Raw genomic sequence first — 16,268 nt, forward strand, 5'->3', positions numbered from 1 at the left:
TTGCTAACTATGAGAGTTCTGTGTTACTGTAATTGTTAATATTTGCATCTGAATTAACTGTTCTGCATTGTTGGTTTTGTTGTTGACTGCCTATTCAAATATGTAGGATTGTTTTGAAACTTGTACAGGAAATGATCCTTTTATAATCCGGAATTAGGCAAGGTGAAAGATACAGGTCTGTTTTTCCAATCAATGGCATTCCTTAATCCATTCCCTCACATGTATATAAGAAAAAACAAGATTACTACCTCTTTGTCTTGAGAGATTTATGTATTTCATATGTAGTTCATCCAGTATTTGTTGCTTCTCCCAGTGCTCTACTTCTGTTGTTACTGAGTCTCATGCCCCTTATGCCCCTCAGCCTGTGTTTTACAGCTTCTTCCTCTGCTGTGGCCTCTTCTATTAGAAAATTGAATCCGATGATCCTTGCTTGTCCAGCCCAAGCCATTCTGCTCCTCCTGTGGTCCTCTACCAGCTACCTCCTCTGGTCTGACCCTGCCCTCGCCCTCAGACTCTTTCCAAACCACAGATTGCAGTGGGCGTCCAGCCATGGAATGGCACCAGCTTTTGGGCACAAAATAAACCCCACCGTTTCCAGGCAGGGACTGCAACCTGTTAGCCATCTGTTCTGCTGGACCATTAGGGATAAAGGCTACCCAGAAGTAGTTTTTAGCAAGGCCTTCAGCAAGTGTACCTTTCTGGTTTATCTGAACCCTCTCTTGCTTACAGCCTTAGAGGCATTCTAGACCTAACCTTCTCTGTACGGAAATCAACTTTTGGAAAAGCTGAAAACAGTTCCCAGCTCACAGCGCATCTTCTTACTCAGCTTGGCTGGAGCTGTTCTCCTTTGGGAGGAGGTCTTTTTGAGCCAGAGGGAAAGGAAGGATGAGCTCAAAATATTCCTTGTTCTACCAGCTGCCGCCAAATGTATTCATCTTCCCCCTGAGGAACTGTGAGTCCAGAGCCATTCGCACTGTGCACCCTGATGAGACAGAGTGACATCTTCCATGCTAGGTGATGAGGCTGCGGTTCCAACCTCTTTTTTTTATCACATCTAATGAAGAATGCCAAAAGAGATGTGTTTCACTGTTGTGCTTTCAAGAGCAGAAAGAAGTAAAAAGCCTAGGAGGGCAGCTACAGTGAAATCTTGCAGCATGCCATGTACCTGGACTGGGAGAAAAAGAGATTCTTTGGCTTCCCAGGTAAGTCACGGTCTTTTCTGAGTGCTCCAGCAGGCTCTAGGAAGGAGGTTTACGAACTGCTCATCTACCCTGTGTGGGAAAAGGCTTATTAACTTCGGCATGTGTCCAGCCCTTTGCTAGCTAGCAAAGAGTTTCTAGAATGCTTCTTCGGCTCCTTCTATGATCGTGTGTCTTATTTTTAGATTGGCAGCAAAATGTGCCTGGCAGTGACATCTACAAGCTATTCTTTCTGGGGCTGAATGGTTGCTTTTGTGCTAGATGTGTGATGCATAATACACCAGTTCTGTTCTTTGAGTAGAAGGAGGGCAGGGTTTGCTTCAGAGGGTTTATTTTATCCCTGTCCTGGTCTAAAATCATTGGCTCCTTAGGAACTGGGTGACATTTTTGGTTGTTAGTTGAGGTAGATAATGTTTCTGATTCTCCACAGGAGCCTTTTGGTACAAGTATGCTCCAAATAAGAAAGTAATGATAGTGCTTTATATTATTTACAAAATAAAACAGAAGGAAAAATAAGATTATACAACTCCACACCTAATCCGTTACTTCAGTATACAAATTGTTCTGTTAGTATCTATAAGCATGCAGTTGTATAGAAGATGTAAAGGTATATCAAGAAATCCTTATGTCTTTTGATGATTAGACACCTCTTTTGAGAGTTCTGGTTGGAGTCTTTATGAGGACAGAGTCCTCCTGTCAAACTATTCTACTTGATTAGTTGCTCATTTTTTCATTTGAGGATATCTTTGCTGCAAAAAAAAGGATCAAAATGGTATTTCATTGCCTTTTTCTTCCTCTTGGGAAATACACATAGAGTTGCCCCTCTTCTTGTGAACTGAAATTGTGATTGTTATCCAACAGATTCAGGTCTTGAATAATGAAATACTGTATTACTTGCTTTCATCATGCTAAGTGATCCATCTCAATTCTTCAGTTATATGGAGAAGTACCTATGCTTTCTTATCCTTTCCCTTCTCCCAGACTTTGACACAGAATTTCAATGTCACAGGAAGACAATAACATTACATCTATGCAAAAATGATCTACTTTATCATACATCATTCTCAGTTGCATCACACTTTCACCTTTTTCAGAACTAGATGATGAATTAATAAATTGGTGTTCCAATCATAATGGAAAACTGTGACTACTTAACATGCTCATGCCCTCCCTGTAACTGAAATTTGCAAATATTAATGAGATTATACCACTGTTCTGTCAATAAATATTATCAACTGAGTTCATTTATGTGGAGGTCTTGGGATTTCTGCAGAATGATTTTGCATTGCCACTCTAAAGATTTCATTAGAAATCTAGCAGATCCTGACTAGCTTTTTTAATTAACTCAAGTCCTCTCAAACTTTATATAACATGTCACTGGGTATAAAGTATACAGCTCTTGCACATGGAAGGAGACAGGGATAACGCACGCAGACGTGACTGTCGCTTATGAAGAGTTACCACTATTTGGAGCCTTGCGGTTGCTTCCCTCGCTGAAAATAAGTGAATGACAGATAATCTGGATCTACTGCACGTGTAACTTGGTCCTGAACAAATATATGTCTCTTCTGGGCAAAAACCATCCAGCACTGTCTGTGGGAGACATACCCTAAAGCTTCTGCCTAGTTCTTATGTGGCAGCTTTGCAATAAAAAGTGACCCTGTGGTTAACAAACTCCTTAGTTACTTGTGCAAGGCTGCTGGAAAAAGATGACTGCCTTTGCATAGAGCCTGGCCCAGGCAAAGCTGAACACGTACGCACACAGAGAACAGGAACACTGTATGTAATAGCACTACTTGGTGACACCTGCCATAAAAATATCATCATTGGGGTGGTTCTAACTACCTTAGTTATGTTTAATAACTGTGAGGAGTCAATGCACGGTTTTGAAGGGCTTATAAGTTTCTGAAAATGTCCCTGAACTGAAATTTCCAAGATGGGCCTATTGCTGCAGGTAGCTGAAAAGTTCAAGGAAAATGGTTTCTCTATTTACATTTAAGGAAAACTCCACAATCATGTTAATCATTAAAAAGTGGGAGACTTGAATATTTTTAATGCTTGTGAAAACTGAAACTCCCAGGGCTGGGAAATTGAAAAAGTTAAATCCAAAACCATCGCCCAAATAAATCTTTCTTAAAATGTATTTGGTCATTCCAGTGACATTTGACTGAGCTCCAGCTTTTCAAAAAGTATATAGTGCAAGACTTTTTTCTAAACTTATAAATAAAAGTAGTTCTATATATTTTTTTGTAATTATCTGAAATATACTGAGCATTCAAAAGAATGAGAGAGATCTCTTGTTCTCTGTACTGGGCATGAAGGGTGTCCTAATGCGTATTTTCAGCTTTTCATTGAAGAAAAATGTTGTCCTGTGGATTGCTTACAGAAAATGGGAGAGTCTATATCTGAGACAGGCAGTCAAATGACAGTGTGTAATACACAGTCAGCATATTTCAAACGGAGAAATCTCTTTTCTCTCGTTACCTTCCTCTCATGTTTTCCTTTAAAACAACATCACCAGATAACCTTGGAAAAATCCTACTAAAAGTCCATCTAGTGAGAGAAAATTAAAGCTGTCATTGTGCAAAAATGTAAACTTAGTAAAAATAACTTTTATTGCAGGTATTACCTCCCAATTTTCTGTGCCCTATGTTTTGAAAAAGGTTAGACTAAATTATCATATTGTTTCCTCCTGACCTTAGAATCTGTGTCAGCGCACTTTATTTTTTTATTGGAACCTGGCACTGGCATTTCTCTGGTGCTTCTCTGAAGGTGCTATCTTTTATTTTTAAATAAAAGCAGAAAATCTGGGGGGAAAAAAAAAAGCGTAAGTCTCTAGCTGTGACCATGACAAAGAAAACTTAAAAAAAAAAAACCTAAAAGGAGTTAAGAGTTTGTCTTTTTTGCAGAGTGATTGGCACTTGGATTTTACTACTCGACATAGTCTAATTTTAGGTGTGAATAGTCATATTGCAAAGCTTTTTGTATCTGCACTGCCCTGAATTCTCCTTTGTGATGTGCAAGAATTCTGGCTCCATTTCTAAGTGTCTGAACCCTGCTACAAAACTAAGCCATCCCATATTTTTTTCCAGTTAATTGAGAAAGAACTTCTGTGCTATAGGAGACTTTCTGAAGAAATATGACACAAAGATAATTTAAATAAGGAGAGATTCCAAAAATAATCAGTATCCCATCATTCAAATAATTTTCCTGGTGATACAGAATCATCAAGTCACGGTGTGACTTTCAATACCATCTCTGAATTGCTTTCATACCCAGGATGTTTCCCTAGTATACTCACAGAATTTTCTGAAACTAGATCTATGGCTAAACAGTATATGAGCTAAGGAATTATTCTGAAAATATTAATCTTCTTCATTGCATTCATTTCAGAGAAATAAGTAGGGAATTAATTAATAAAATACATTCAAAAAATGATTGCAGAAACCATTACAGTTGATTTCTCTGCCATGTTCCAGGACCTCTTCTTTCTTTTTTTTTTTTTTTTTTTCATAAGCTTTATATTTTAGTTTAATTATTCTACAGATTACCAAATGCTATTGAAACATTCAGTGCAGTATCAGAACAGGGGTAAAGGTGAGGCTGTCTCCAAACTGTGCCTGCACAAGGTGCTCTTCACTGTGAACTTATAAAAATAGCTGCTCTTCAGTTTTACTTGATCATGTATTCAGAACATTATCACATCTGTGTTTTTCACAGGAGCATGTCCATGGGCTCTGCCACTGTGGACATCCTTACATGAGATTAAATGCTTAGTTGCATATTTCAGTCTTTTTCTTTCTTTACATATATAAACCAATTCATGCACAGGCATATATTATATTTCAACATGGATTGAGTTTTGGAAAGGTGTTCAACTACCGCTACTTTAATATTTAATACTAGTTTTTAAAATGGTATCTTTAAGTATTTCCAGGGTAGAAATTGGAATAAATTTTTTTAGACTTTTCTATCATTAAAACTCCTTACTTAGTACATTACTGTAGAATGTACGTTTGAGCAAATTAGGTTTTCATCTCAGTTATTGAATTTATTTTCCTCCCTTTTATATATCTGTGCATTTTTGTTTTTTCAAAATGTGCTATTCCCAATAATTTATAAGGAGACATAAGATACTCAATGGCACTGAAAATGTTCAAATACTCAGTAAAAAAGAACGCTGCTCCACTAGTGGGAGGGAGATGTCTGTGCTAGAAATGGTCAACAGGTCCTGTCATTTTTTAATATGATTGAAACCACAGTTCTTCTCTCTGGTAAGACAGACACTGTTTCATAAAACTCATCTCTTAGCTCACACACCTACCAGTTGAATATGTGACCAGTGACTGGAACAAATGAATTTTATTGGACATTATGCCATAATTAGACCACTTGATAATGATTTCCAAAATCAGGAACCTGCTTTTCAAGATATTCTTTCACAACATGAACTTTAAAAATATTTTAAATCAAAACATGAGGCAAAAAAAAAAACTTTACCGTTTCCAGCTTAAGGACTCTTCAGGTATTTCCTGCATCTAACATAAGAGAACTAGCTGTTTACCTTTCCTATTAAAGTTGGGTGCTCCACAGTATTTGCTTGTTAGAGGAGGGGTAAAAAGGAGAATGTTGCATTTCCCATTCCCAGCAAGGTAAGAGGAGCGTGGTCCCATGATCAGAGCATTACTATTACTAAATGTAGAACCTTTGCTTTGCTTTTGGAGGACATTGAGATCTAAAGACTCAGTAATAAAAAGTTAATTACAGCTTCTGCAGCATCAGTAACAGTAATTCCATGTATGGGTAAAGGTGAAGTCTGGGACAAGATGTACAGACTTCTTTATAAGGTTTTGGAAGAATCTGATCCGGTATTAAGGTTTTACGTTTGACTACACTGAAAAGCAAAGTATGGGGTGGCGGGGGGGTATAACTACAATAACGTTCATAGTCGTAATTCAGAAGCGTGTCCCCAGGCACCTTCATGCCGAGTCCTGTTGTCGCATTGAGGGACGATGTATGAGACAAAGCACGTACTGAGCGGTAAGCCCTGCCTGTGCTCGCTGGCCTTAAGGATGGCAGCAAGAAAGCGTATCCTTATGCAGGCAGATATTTTCCGACAACACCCCATACGCATAATTTCTTACCCATTCCTTTCTTCTCAAACCTGCTAGTTCGTTTGTGTTTGCACAGCATCTAAACCCTCGGGTGCCCGGGGCACATTCCCACCCGCTCGGGGAGGAGGGTGTCCTGTGGTCGGCGCGGGGGAAGACCCATGGTGGACACCCTTCTCTGTGGTGTAAATGTGAACTCCTGTGGCCGAGGAAAAGGGTGGAAATGCCCCGAGGATGTTGGGAGGAGCTGGCAAAAGGGCAGGGTGTCAAATGGAAGGAACGGGCGGTGAGTCTTCTGGTTCAAAATCGGCTTGTGTGGCAAGCTGGACCTGTAGGTACCGACTGACTGAGCGTAGTTTTTCAAGCACGGTTTGAGGCTGGGTTAAAAGAGAGGCATAGGAAAGAAACCAGATTGGCAGCCTGCTGGTGATAGCTGCATAATTTTCAGTACTTTCTCAAAGACAACCTTGAGAGAGAGAGAGAGAGAGAGAGATAACAGGGAAGGAGTTTTAATGTACAACCAAGCAGTAAACCCAGCTCCAGACCGTAATGTCCCCCCTACCAGTAATTACAACTACCTTTGATGAGAGGCCTCCCTCTGCCCGTAGCACCCGGTGTCTGTGATCTGAGATAGGTCCCACCTTGGGTGAGAACGTGGGGACACAGCGGGCTCTCTGCGGTGGCGGCTGTCCTCGACACGAACCGGTGTGACACGAGCCGCGCTCCCAGCGTGAACGCAGTGTAGACATCCCTTTGAGATTCCCAGGTAGGACAAATTTCCAACAGCTGCCTTAGTAGCTAATTAGCCCTATCCATGCTTTGATATGTGGTTCAGTCACTACATGATAAAAAGTCTTATTTACATATTTTCCACCTGTAGCCTCTTTTTCTATTAGCCTAGGGTTTCTGAAAGTGTAATATAATGCCAAACTTTCCCAGAGTGATAGCGTGTTTGAACTGGTTCTATTTAAAGCACTCCAATTTTATACTATTAAGACCCAAACCAGATGCCTCCCAATTTTTTATTTTTTAACTGTATTAAGTTTTCACCTTGCTTTTCCTTGACTCTTCTTTCCCGGGAGGAATTCAGAGTAGTCCAGTGCAATAGAAGTAATAAAAGCATATCAGCCTGATGGAAGTGACTTTTTCTTTCTATTGACATTGAATATAAAGAGGAGATATTCTGTATTTCTTTGTTCTTTGTTTAAAAAAAAAAAGGGAAATAAAAGGACTAGGAAAGTTAATATGTTTCTTATTCTCTTGATGTCATTTATACTAGGTTGTTACTCTGAGGTCTTAAACTCAGAAAATGGCCGTGATGGGCAGGGGTCCAGCTGAGTCCTTCCTTGCTTTGCAAAACTTTGGACTTTAATTTCCTTTGCATATTTATAACTCCTCTACAATTGTACACAAGTAACTGATATTCCTGCTAAATCCTGGCAGTAAATAGGTTTGCATAGTAAGTTGGTACTTGAGTTCGTGAAGGAAAAAATAAGAACAAAGAGGAAAAGACAGGAAATTGCTTTTGTGATGTGTTAAAGTACTTCAAAATGATCCAAAATCAAACCATCCCCACGGTGGGGGTGTTTCTCCTAGTCAGCTACACACTGTGGCATTCCCACATGACAGTGGGCTGTCATTTACCACAGCAGCTTAACCTGCCATGCATTTAAAAAAAAATATAAATGCATAAAATGTACTTTTTTTTCTTTGGTGGTCTTCCTCACCCACTGTACTAGTTGCTGAACTTTCTTGCTTCCTGTACTGACTCTGCAAAGAGGGCTGATGGTTATGTCACTGGGAAGGAATGAAATCCCTGCTTGTTCCTACAGATGAATGCCGGATCTGTTCAGCATTTTGCACGCTCTTGCACAGTTCATAGTGTCATACGGCACTGCCCCTATGACCGACTGCAGCCTGCAAAGTCACTGTCACCATTACGTTGTTGACATACTCACTCTTTCTGGCATGAAAGTGTATACTAGCTGCATTGAAACTAGGGGACCTGATAATTTTTCCAGCTCAGAAGTTAGAGGTGAAAGATCTTCTCCTGGCCAAATATTGAGGGCAGACGTGAATGCAGAGCAGCACATGTCACCGAGCCCCACACCACAGAATAACTTCTCTCTCCAACCACCAGCAGCATGACATTTTCTGTTGACTAGACACCATAAACTCATCTGCTATGGGTCTGCAGCAGGCCACAACAGTCCTTTTCCATATAGTTATTAGCATCTTCTTTCTGGACTGGAATGGCCTTGTTAGTTTGTCTGTCCTAGGAAATCCGGAAAAAATCTCTTTTCTTTAGCTGTGGAGTCCTTGCCAGTTATTCTATGCCTGTAAGATGATGGTGTGATGGGACACGTGTGGTTTTGCAAGACAGGAGCCTGGACGTGGGTTTGTCCCACACATGCAGACACTGGTTCTGCTTCTGTCTGGACGCAGTGTGGGTGCACCTGGGGGACAGGGGAGATTCCTGCCTCAGTGCCAGACCTTGTGCACTGGGAGAGAAAGACGAGGGAGCGAATTAGCCGGAGAATCCCTGGGACGTTATAAGTTTATGTTTGAGTTTGTTACACATGAATGACTAATTTCTTATAAACTAGTCTTTCACTTTCATAATGGCTGTAGTAGAGCATAGTTCCCCAAGAAATCCATTAGCTGACTTTAAATATCTAAACATATTTTTGAATAATTCCATTTGTCTGCAGATCCTCTTAGACACAGGCAAAAGGGTTTTTTTAAACATTAAGTATTAATTTTGTAATTCATGTATAACTTTCCATAATCATGTAAATGTACATTCTAATTAACAGTGTAGAAATCAAATTATTCTCTTAATCCGTGACATACCATTAAATCTGATATTTTAACCATGTTGAACTATAATTAGATGAAATATAATTAGATCAAAATACTGTCCTGAACATTTGGTATAAAAGGAAAAATACATGGCTGCTTACATATGCACCATTATGACAAATTTATTACAAAAGAACAGAAGCTAGTGTATTCTAGGTTGGTTTAGCGGTCTTGTTCAGAACATGGCAGGAGGAATTTAAAAGGAGTTCTCTATCAGTTTTATCCGCATTATACATAATGAAACTGTCAAATTGAGTCATTAGTATACTAATTTTGGCTCTCTTAATAATCCTTTTTGTATTGTGTAATCTTACACAATCTTACAATGATGGGGAATGTATATAATTGTTGGTTGCACTAACAGCTTGTCTGTATAAAAGGAGAACAGATTTGCAAAAATAGCCACTGCTTTCAGTTGTGCAGTTTGAGAAACTGTATTTAGTCGTTCAAAACCAGGAGAAACCAAAATTAGGGATCATGACGTCAAACCAGTAACTTGCCTTTTAACCAAGCTGTAAGCAAGTAAGCAACCATAGAACAAATGGCAAACGCTTAAAAATACTAGGAAGGTTTTGAAATCAAGACCTCAAATGTTCTGGAACATCACAACCAGGGCACTTTGCTTTCAGCCCTCTTATATGGATGCATTATGATTCAGACTTCAATTACATGAGTGCATAGTACTTTTTCCGAAGGAATCTTGACTCATTTGGTATGATGAATAGAATGGGCTCTCTAATAAGCAACTTTTCAATTCTTTTTTTCTTTTTATTGTTTACTGAGTGAACCTGTGCCTCATTCATTTCATGCTATCAGGGCCTTATTCTGAAGACAGAAAGCCTGATTTTCTCACTGGCTTTTTCCCCTGTTCATTGTTGCAATTTACAAAAGTCACTAATGTAATTATTAATTTTCATAAACCCTGAAGAAGGAACAGTTTATCATTAGTCCATTTTCACAGTTCAGAACTGAAGCTCACTTGGATGTTAGGATATGAACTCAATTTTGCTGTTCAGCTTGAAATTCTGCAATAAAGGTATGAAGAGCTCAAAGGGAAAAAGAAGGAAGGAGGTGGAGAAGACAGCTGGATTCTTTCATATATAAAAACAATAAACCTTCTGAAGGAACATGCTAGCTGTTCAAATGTTCGCTTCCAGAATACAACTCATTCAAGTAAATTTCTCATGTTTAAAACCAAAACCAAAGAATTGATTTTTCTTTCCTAACAACAACAAAAAAATCCCAAACCCACCCAAACAAACACAAACCACAAAAACCCCAAACAAACAAATTTGAGAGCTCTACTTATTGAAATAAGGATTTCTGGTAGTCTGTGTGTGTTGGGAGAGTGCAATGGTACCTCTCTAATCCATGAGGTAGTAACCAACTCAGAAAATGTATGAGAGTAGACGGAGCTGTCATTGGGCAATATGTTATACTACTAAAATGGTAGTCTAATTTTTTAAAATATAGACTGACTCATTTATTTAGTTACATGCTTTACTAGAGTCCATGAAAGTCCTAACCAAGAACAGATCTAGAGGTCGATCTAAGATCTGTATTGAAGATCTATTATTGTTTCAAAACGCTTGGAATTTAAATGCTGTCCTTTTTTCCCTACATATTTGAAAGGTGTATTTCATCAATATGCTGGATGTATATAATACATATTTTCAACAATTATTTTTAATTCCCTTGTTTCCACATAAATCATATTAGAAATAGCAACTGTATAGGCCTTCTCCCCTGCCAGGAATTCTTTGTCTGAAAGGAGCCTTTTGTTCTATTAATTATGTTATCAATTTCCAATTACTCAATTTTGATGCAATTAAAGAATTAAAAAAAAAAAAAAATCCAAGATCTTCCAAGCAATTGTTTCTAGTGGTGCATCCTTGGGGCTTTTGGGGTTGGTTGGTTGGGTTTTTTCCCTCTCATAAGGAAGTAATGAAACAATGCCCTAGTATGACACTTTGGTTTGTGTCCATATGAGCATTACTCTGCAAGGTCCTTAAGCTCTCATGTGATAGGAAGAATACGCTATGGTACTTTTTACAAGAGCAAGGTTGTTAAACTCTGGTGTCCTGGCTATGTTCAGGTTGATTAATTAATATTCTGCATAGTTTCTCTAAAATTTGAAATGAAAGTATTGTTCTTTATTTAGGCTCATAGCAAATATAGTATTGCACGTACATTGCCCTCCAGAAAAGACTGCATTTCTTTTTGCAGTTTAATTTTATGAAGCCTTTTCAACTTTGAGGAAAAATAATTGTAGAAATATTAGTATGTCACAAGAAACTAACGTTATCTATTCAGAGCCATGCTTACTTGTTGCAGAATGTCAGATCTTTCATGGTAAATTCAACTTCATGTAAAAGACCAAGATTTAAATGAGACGTGGGATGGTACATATGGTACAGTAACATGGCAATGTTATCACATAAGGATGAACCAAGATGGATTTGAAGATTCCTGTGACCTTACTGACCCCTGTGAGGACAGGAGCAATCAGAGTCCTTGAGCACAGATGTGCCCGGGGTTGTTAAGTGGCGTTCTCGACTTGGAGGGAGACGGCGTGTTGCACACACGTTCCTTTCTATTGAACGGCACAGCTGGCCTGCGCAGAGCAGAGCATCTGCTGCTGCTCCCTCTGAAATGCTGCTGCTGCAGTCCCCTTGCCACAAGCTCTGTGTTCTGCTTGTTTCCCACACCTGCCACTTGGATAATATAACTGAGAATTACCCCAGTGCAATACAGAAACTACATGATGCAATCCGTAACAGCAAATTTACAGTTTTAAAATCCAATAATATCATTGTATAAATAGAGCTGGAACTAAAAATACAGCAATGCACATGTGTTTCATCTTGTGTTTTAGGAGACAACAAAGGATAAGTATGCCCTCAATTAACCGGTTCTCTCTCCCGCTCTCTTTTATCTTACAAAATATAAATAGTAATCCAACTGTAAGATGCTGAAGATCAATATCTTTATATTCAAAGTCGTTAGGCCTTTTTCTGTGGTGTGAATAGGAAGGAGGAATTTGTGGAAGGACCTGAGGGTCTTCAGCCAAAGAAGTGATGGATTCACGTGGGTTTGGTTCTTGTGATGTGATTTTGAGAGAAGGTGCTTCTGATAGGTCTCAGGACTGTAAAATGCCAACCAGGCCAACCTGTGGGTGTACCGCATATTTCTGAATTACATAGTCATTCAAATCAAGATAACTAGGGACAACTTAAAGACAGAGGCTTAGGCCTTGGCTTCTTCCGAATTCTGAAGGGGCTTTGGCTGGGAGCTTTCAGATGGTCTCTGTAGGAGATCTGGTCCCTCCACCCTGCCGTGCTGCCATGCTTTATTCAGACTGGGTTGCTGCAGCCCTCCTGGTCGTACTGGAGCCAGAAGGATCAATTACCACCGAGAGATCTGAAAAACGATCCTGGCGACTAGGCCTGCCAGCCCATTGGCACCTGAATTTTCAGAGCTACCGAAACACTCATTTTATTTGAGTCAGTCTTCAAATGGCAAGGACTAGTGTTAAATCGGTGTTGCATAATCCTGGGGAATCTCAGTGCCTCGCCTGCTTTAGCACAGGCAATTAGATGGCTTGGTCCTCGTCTGTCGCCTCCCCTTCACAGAGCGCTCTGAGGAGACAGTGATTTGAGGACAAAATCTCACTGGGAGAAAGGGTTTGAAGATGGAGCTTTGTTGTAAGAAAAAAGGGTAAGGTAAGAAAGGTAGGAGGTCATTATGTGGCAGGGCAGCACAGCTCACCAGGAGTTAATTGCTTCTCTCTTCAGAGAATGAAATCAAGCAGGAAATAAAATCACTCAGGTAGAGGAGAACTTGTCTGGGCTGGTAGTGGGTTTTTGGCCAAAAGGTAAGCAGGTGTAAACCCCTGATGGTTGGAGGGCCTGATACCACATCATGTTGCAGGCAATTCCAGTCCCAGCCTACAGCAAGGCAGGGTTAGTGGGGCAAGGAGAGACCCCTGCTCCTGCACACAGACTCTGCAAACTCTAATGACACTTGTTCAAAAGTTTTAATAGCATCATGATCCCCGATGAAAGTGTGCCTTTTCTAATATCAGGGTTTTGAGACACTCAGGTGCATTACAAATCGTTATTACCCATCGGTCATAGCTGCTCACTGAAAGTCCCCAAAGCAATGCTCCGACTCAGAAAAGCCGAAAAAAAGTATTTACTACAGTACGTTGTCCTTTGGAAGGGTCATTCATTCAGCGCAAGTGTCACAGATCTTTACGTTGCTCTAGCCTCGCACCGTCAGGATAGCAACAGAGAGTGCAATATATTCCTCCAACGCAGCAGATCCCTGCCGCAGGAGATGGTGCAGGGGGAAGCTGGGATGCGCAGCGGTGCGGCGGCTGCACGGGGGCTTCTCGTTCGGGTCACAGAGCCTGTATGACTGACACAAGAAATAATCTACCAGGGCAGGACTCTGCCACCGGAATCCGACTCTGCCGGAGTCCCCGGTGGGTCCGAAGCCAGCTGTACAATTTAGGGATGCCTGTCACAAGGTATAACGTTCAAAAGGACTGGGTCCGGCACTCTGACACACCTCGCTCCTCTCCCGTCTGTTTAGGAGAGAATTCTCTGGGTGGTATGTTACTGTCGTGTATAGGAAATGAGCTGGGGTGGTTAGATTTTTTTCTGTTGTATACCCAGTATCTGACCCTATTTAGGGTTTTGAGCATTTTTCCTTTCATTTTTAGTTCTTCGCTCTTCATATAGAGGTTGTGGTAGGTGAATGACAGGGCTACGGTCAGGCTATCTTTTTCAGACTGGACCAGGGAAGGGCAGAGAGTCAGTAATTTTAGGTGGCATAACTATTAGTTTATAACACGGTAACAACAATTCATTTCAAATAGCCTTCTTAAAGTTTACAGTAACAGAAATATTTGTAAATGAACACTGAAGAAGAGTATCACTCCCTAGAACTTTTATGGACTAACTTCGCTCTTGTGTCATGTTACCAGTGCTCCAGTTTCTAAAGTCCCTGTAGGTTATGACTGTTATTAAGAAAAAAATGATGTATTCATTGACAATGAGGCAAATGATCTTAAACTGGAAAACCAGCAGATTTTCATACCATAGGTCCCTACATGAAACTACTTTGTTATCATAAAGAAAGCACTATAGGCTAATGTCTTATGAAGATGTAAAAAGACCCAATGTGTCTACAGTTTCAAAAGTTGCATAAAAGTAATTCACATTCCTTTTTGAATGATGCTAACTCTGTAAGAATTTTGCAAGTTGCTTTAATGATAACTGTGACTATTGTATTACATTTATGTATTCAGTAACAGTAGCGGAATATTGTGTATTAGTCTGAAAAACTGAAAGCTGGAAGAGACATTTATGCAGTCTACAAATGCATTATGAAAGTACTTAATCTGAAGCAAACACAATTGTATATGCTTTTATTATGTATTCTTTTGGATTTAGCTATAACAGAGTATCTTACAGAGCATTCTAAGATATTAGACAAAATTGAATATATTGCCTCAGTTCATCCTAATTTTGAGTAGATATGTCTTGGGGTTTTTTTAAGAAAACTTTTCCAGTGAATGCAGAAACTGTCATGAGGTGGTACCCCATGCTACCGCTTCTTTTAGGCAAATAGCTGCTTTCTGAATGACAATTTATTTTTTCCCTCTGAGTTTGCTTAATGATGTTATTCATAGAGTGATAATTTGTCACAGTGTGAGGCTGCCTGCTCCAGAGGAACTCAGCAGGGGCTGGGAGCTGCTGCCTCTCTCAGGTCACTCTGCTGTGAGGCAACAGCTTGTATGCCTATAGGAACTCGCTAACATCCCCCCCTCCCCCAAGAAATATCACTCCTCAGTTCCCTCTTTTTTTTTTTTCCCCCCCCAATACCGGGTAGCATCTCAAAAATCCCAAAAGAAATAGGAAATAAACCTCTACATTTGGATGTCTCCATCCAAATATGGATTTTATGAGTGGAGAGAGTGTTTTCTGTTCTTTCTGATGCACAAAGTGTTTTTTTGACACTTTAAATTTGTCAGCAGATAACAAAAATATTAAGGAAGAGGACACTTTTGTGACCAAGGCACCAACCTAAAAGTCAAAAGTGATTATGTTCATTATTAAACTAAGGAAGTCTGTAGTTTGTCCACAAAATAAATTAAAAAAAAAAAAAACCTTTCAATATCTTTTGACATGTCTCTTCAATGTCTGCCTCACATATCTAGAAGCAGTGACCGCACGTATGTGACTACTCCTTGATGCTGACATGAATATTACTTGAAGTGTTATGTCCAAATACATCTTTGGCACATCTACATTTTCACTTAATTTCCCAAATTTCCCTGATTGTTAACTCTTGGAATTTTTAATAGTGGCCATTATTGAAAATAGATGGGAGCTATCAACTTGTTTTCACTGTGTTTTATCAGCCACAGGTATCAAGATTATTAGAGGATTAGATGAATATTTCCTCCACCATTATAGAATAAATTGTACTTAGCTTAGTGGTTCATTTTATAAAGTAGACGTTGTAATATGTTCATTGAATATTTCCTAATGACTTTGGAGAGCCCACAAACATAATACTTTATTAGGAGGAGCTGCAATAAGGTGTGAAATGCAAACTGAAGAGCCTAGTTGGGAAAAACAAAAACTCCTCTCAATCTCTTCTGCCTTTGGAATTTAACATCTCTGTGTAATCCTCCTTCTTCTTCCCTGTCTTCTTTAATTAGTACCCCTGTGTACCTACTGAAATCTTCAGCAAGAAAATATTGTTGAAGTGCACAGAAGCGCACAACTGCCTTAGCAACAGGTTATAAATTTTTTTTCTTTTTTAAAGTACACATCAGCATCATTGTGCATCTGGATTTCCTAAAGGCCAGAAAGATGCTAATTTTGGTGGAAATGGCCTAGACATTCACAGAGAGAGAGGCAGGGCAACCGGGTCATGGACAGTTTTTTGAAAGCGAGGAATTGGAGTCATCCTGGACCTATGGCTTTGCCTGCAGTAGTGTTGCTCTGTTAAGATGAATGGGAGATGTATGGGTTCAGTGACTTTGAAAATGAGGTTATAGAAACTCTGCGGGGATCCTTGC

At 39.6% G+C, this 16,268-nt stretch overlaps 1 protein-coding gene across 5 annotated transcripts in view; it reads left to right on the plus strand.

Moving 5' to 3' along the window:
- The window catches only part of HS3ST5 (heparan sulfate-glucosamine 3-sulfotransferase 5), a 197,914-nt gene that overhangs the window by 15,117 nt on the left and 166,529 nt on the right, over window positions 1–16,268 (plus strand). Inside the window, exon 1 of one of the 5 annotated variants that reach the window (XM_069805041.1) lies at window positions 1,088–1,202. The exons of 3 other annotated variants lie outside the window; for them this stretch is intronic. The gene's annotated coding sequence lies outside the window, so the exon portion shown is untranslated. Of the gene's footprint in view, window positions 1–1,087; window positions 1,203–6,874; window positions 7,077–16,268 lie in introns of those variants that run through there. One more of the 5 variants, XM_069805043.1, reaches the window with a different exon arrangement.

This window comes from Haliaeetus albicilla, chromosome 17 (assembly GCF_947461875.1).
Source record: "Haliaeetus albicilla chromosome 17, bHalAlb1.1, whole genome shotgun sequence".
Lineage (NCBI taxonomy): Eukaryota > Metazoa > Chordata > Aves > Accipitriformes > Accipitridae > Haliaeetus > Haliaeetus albicilla.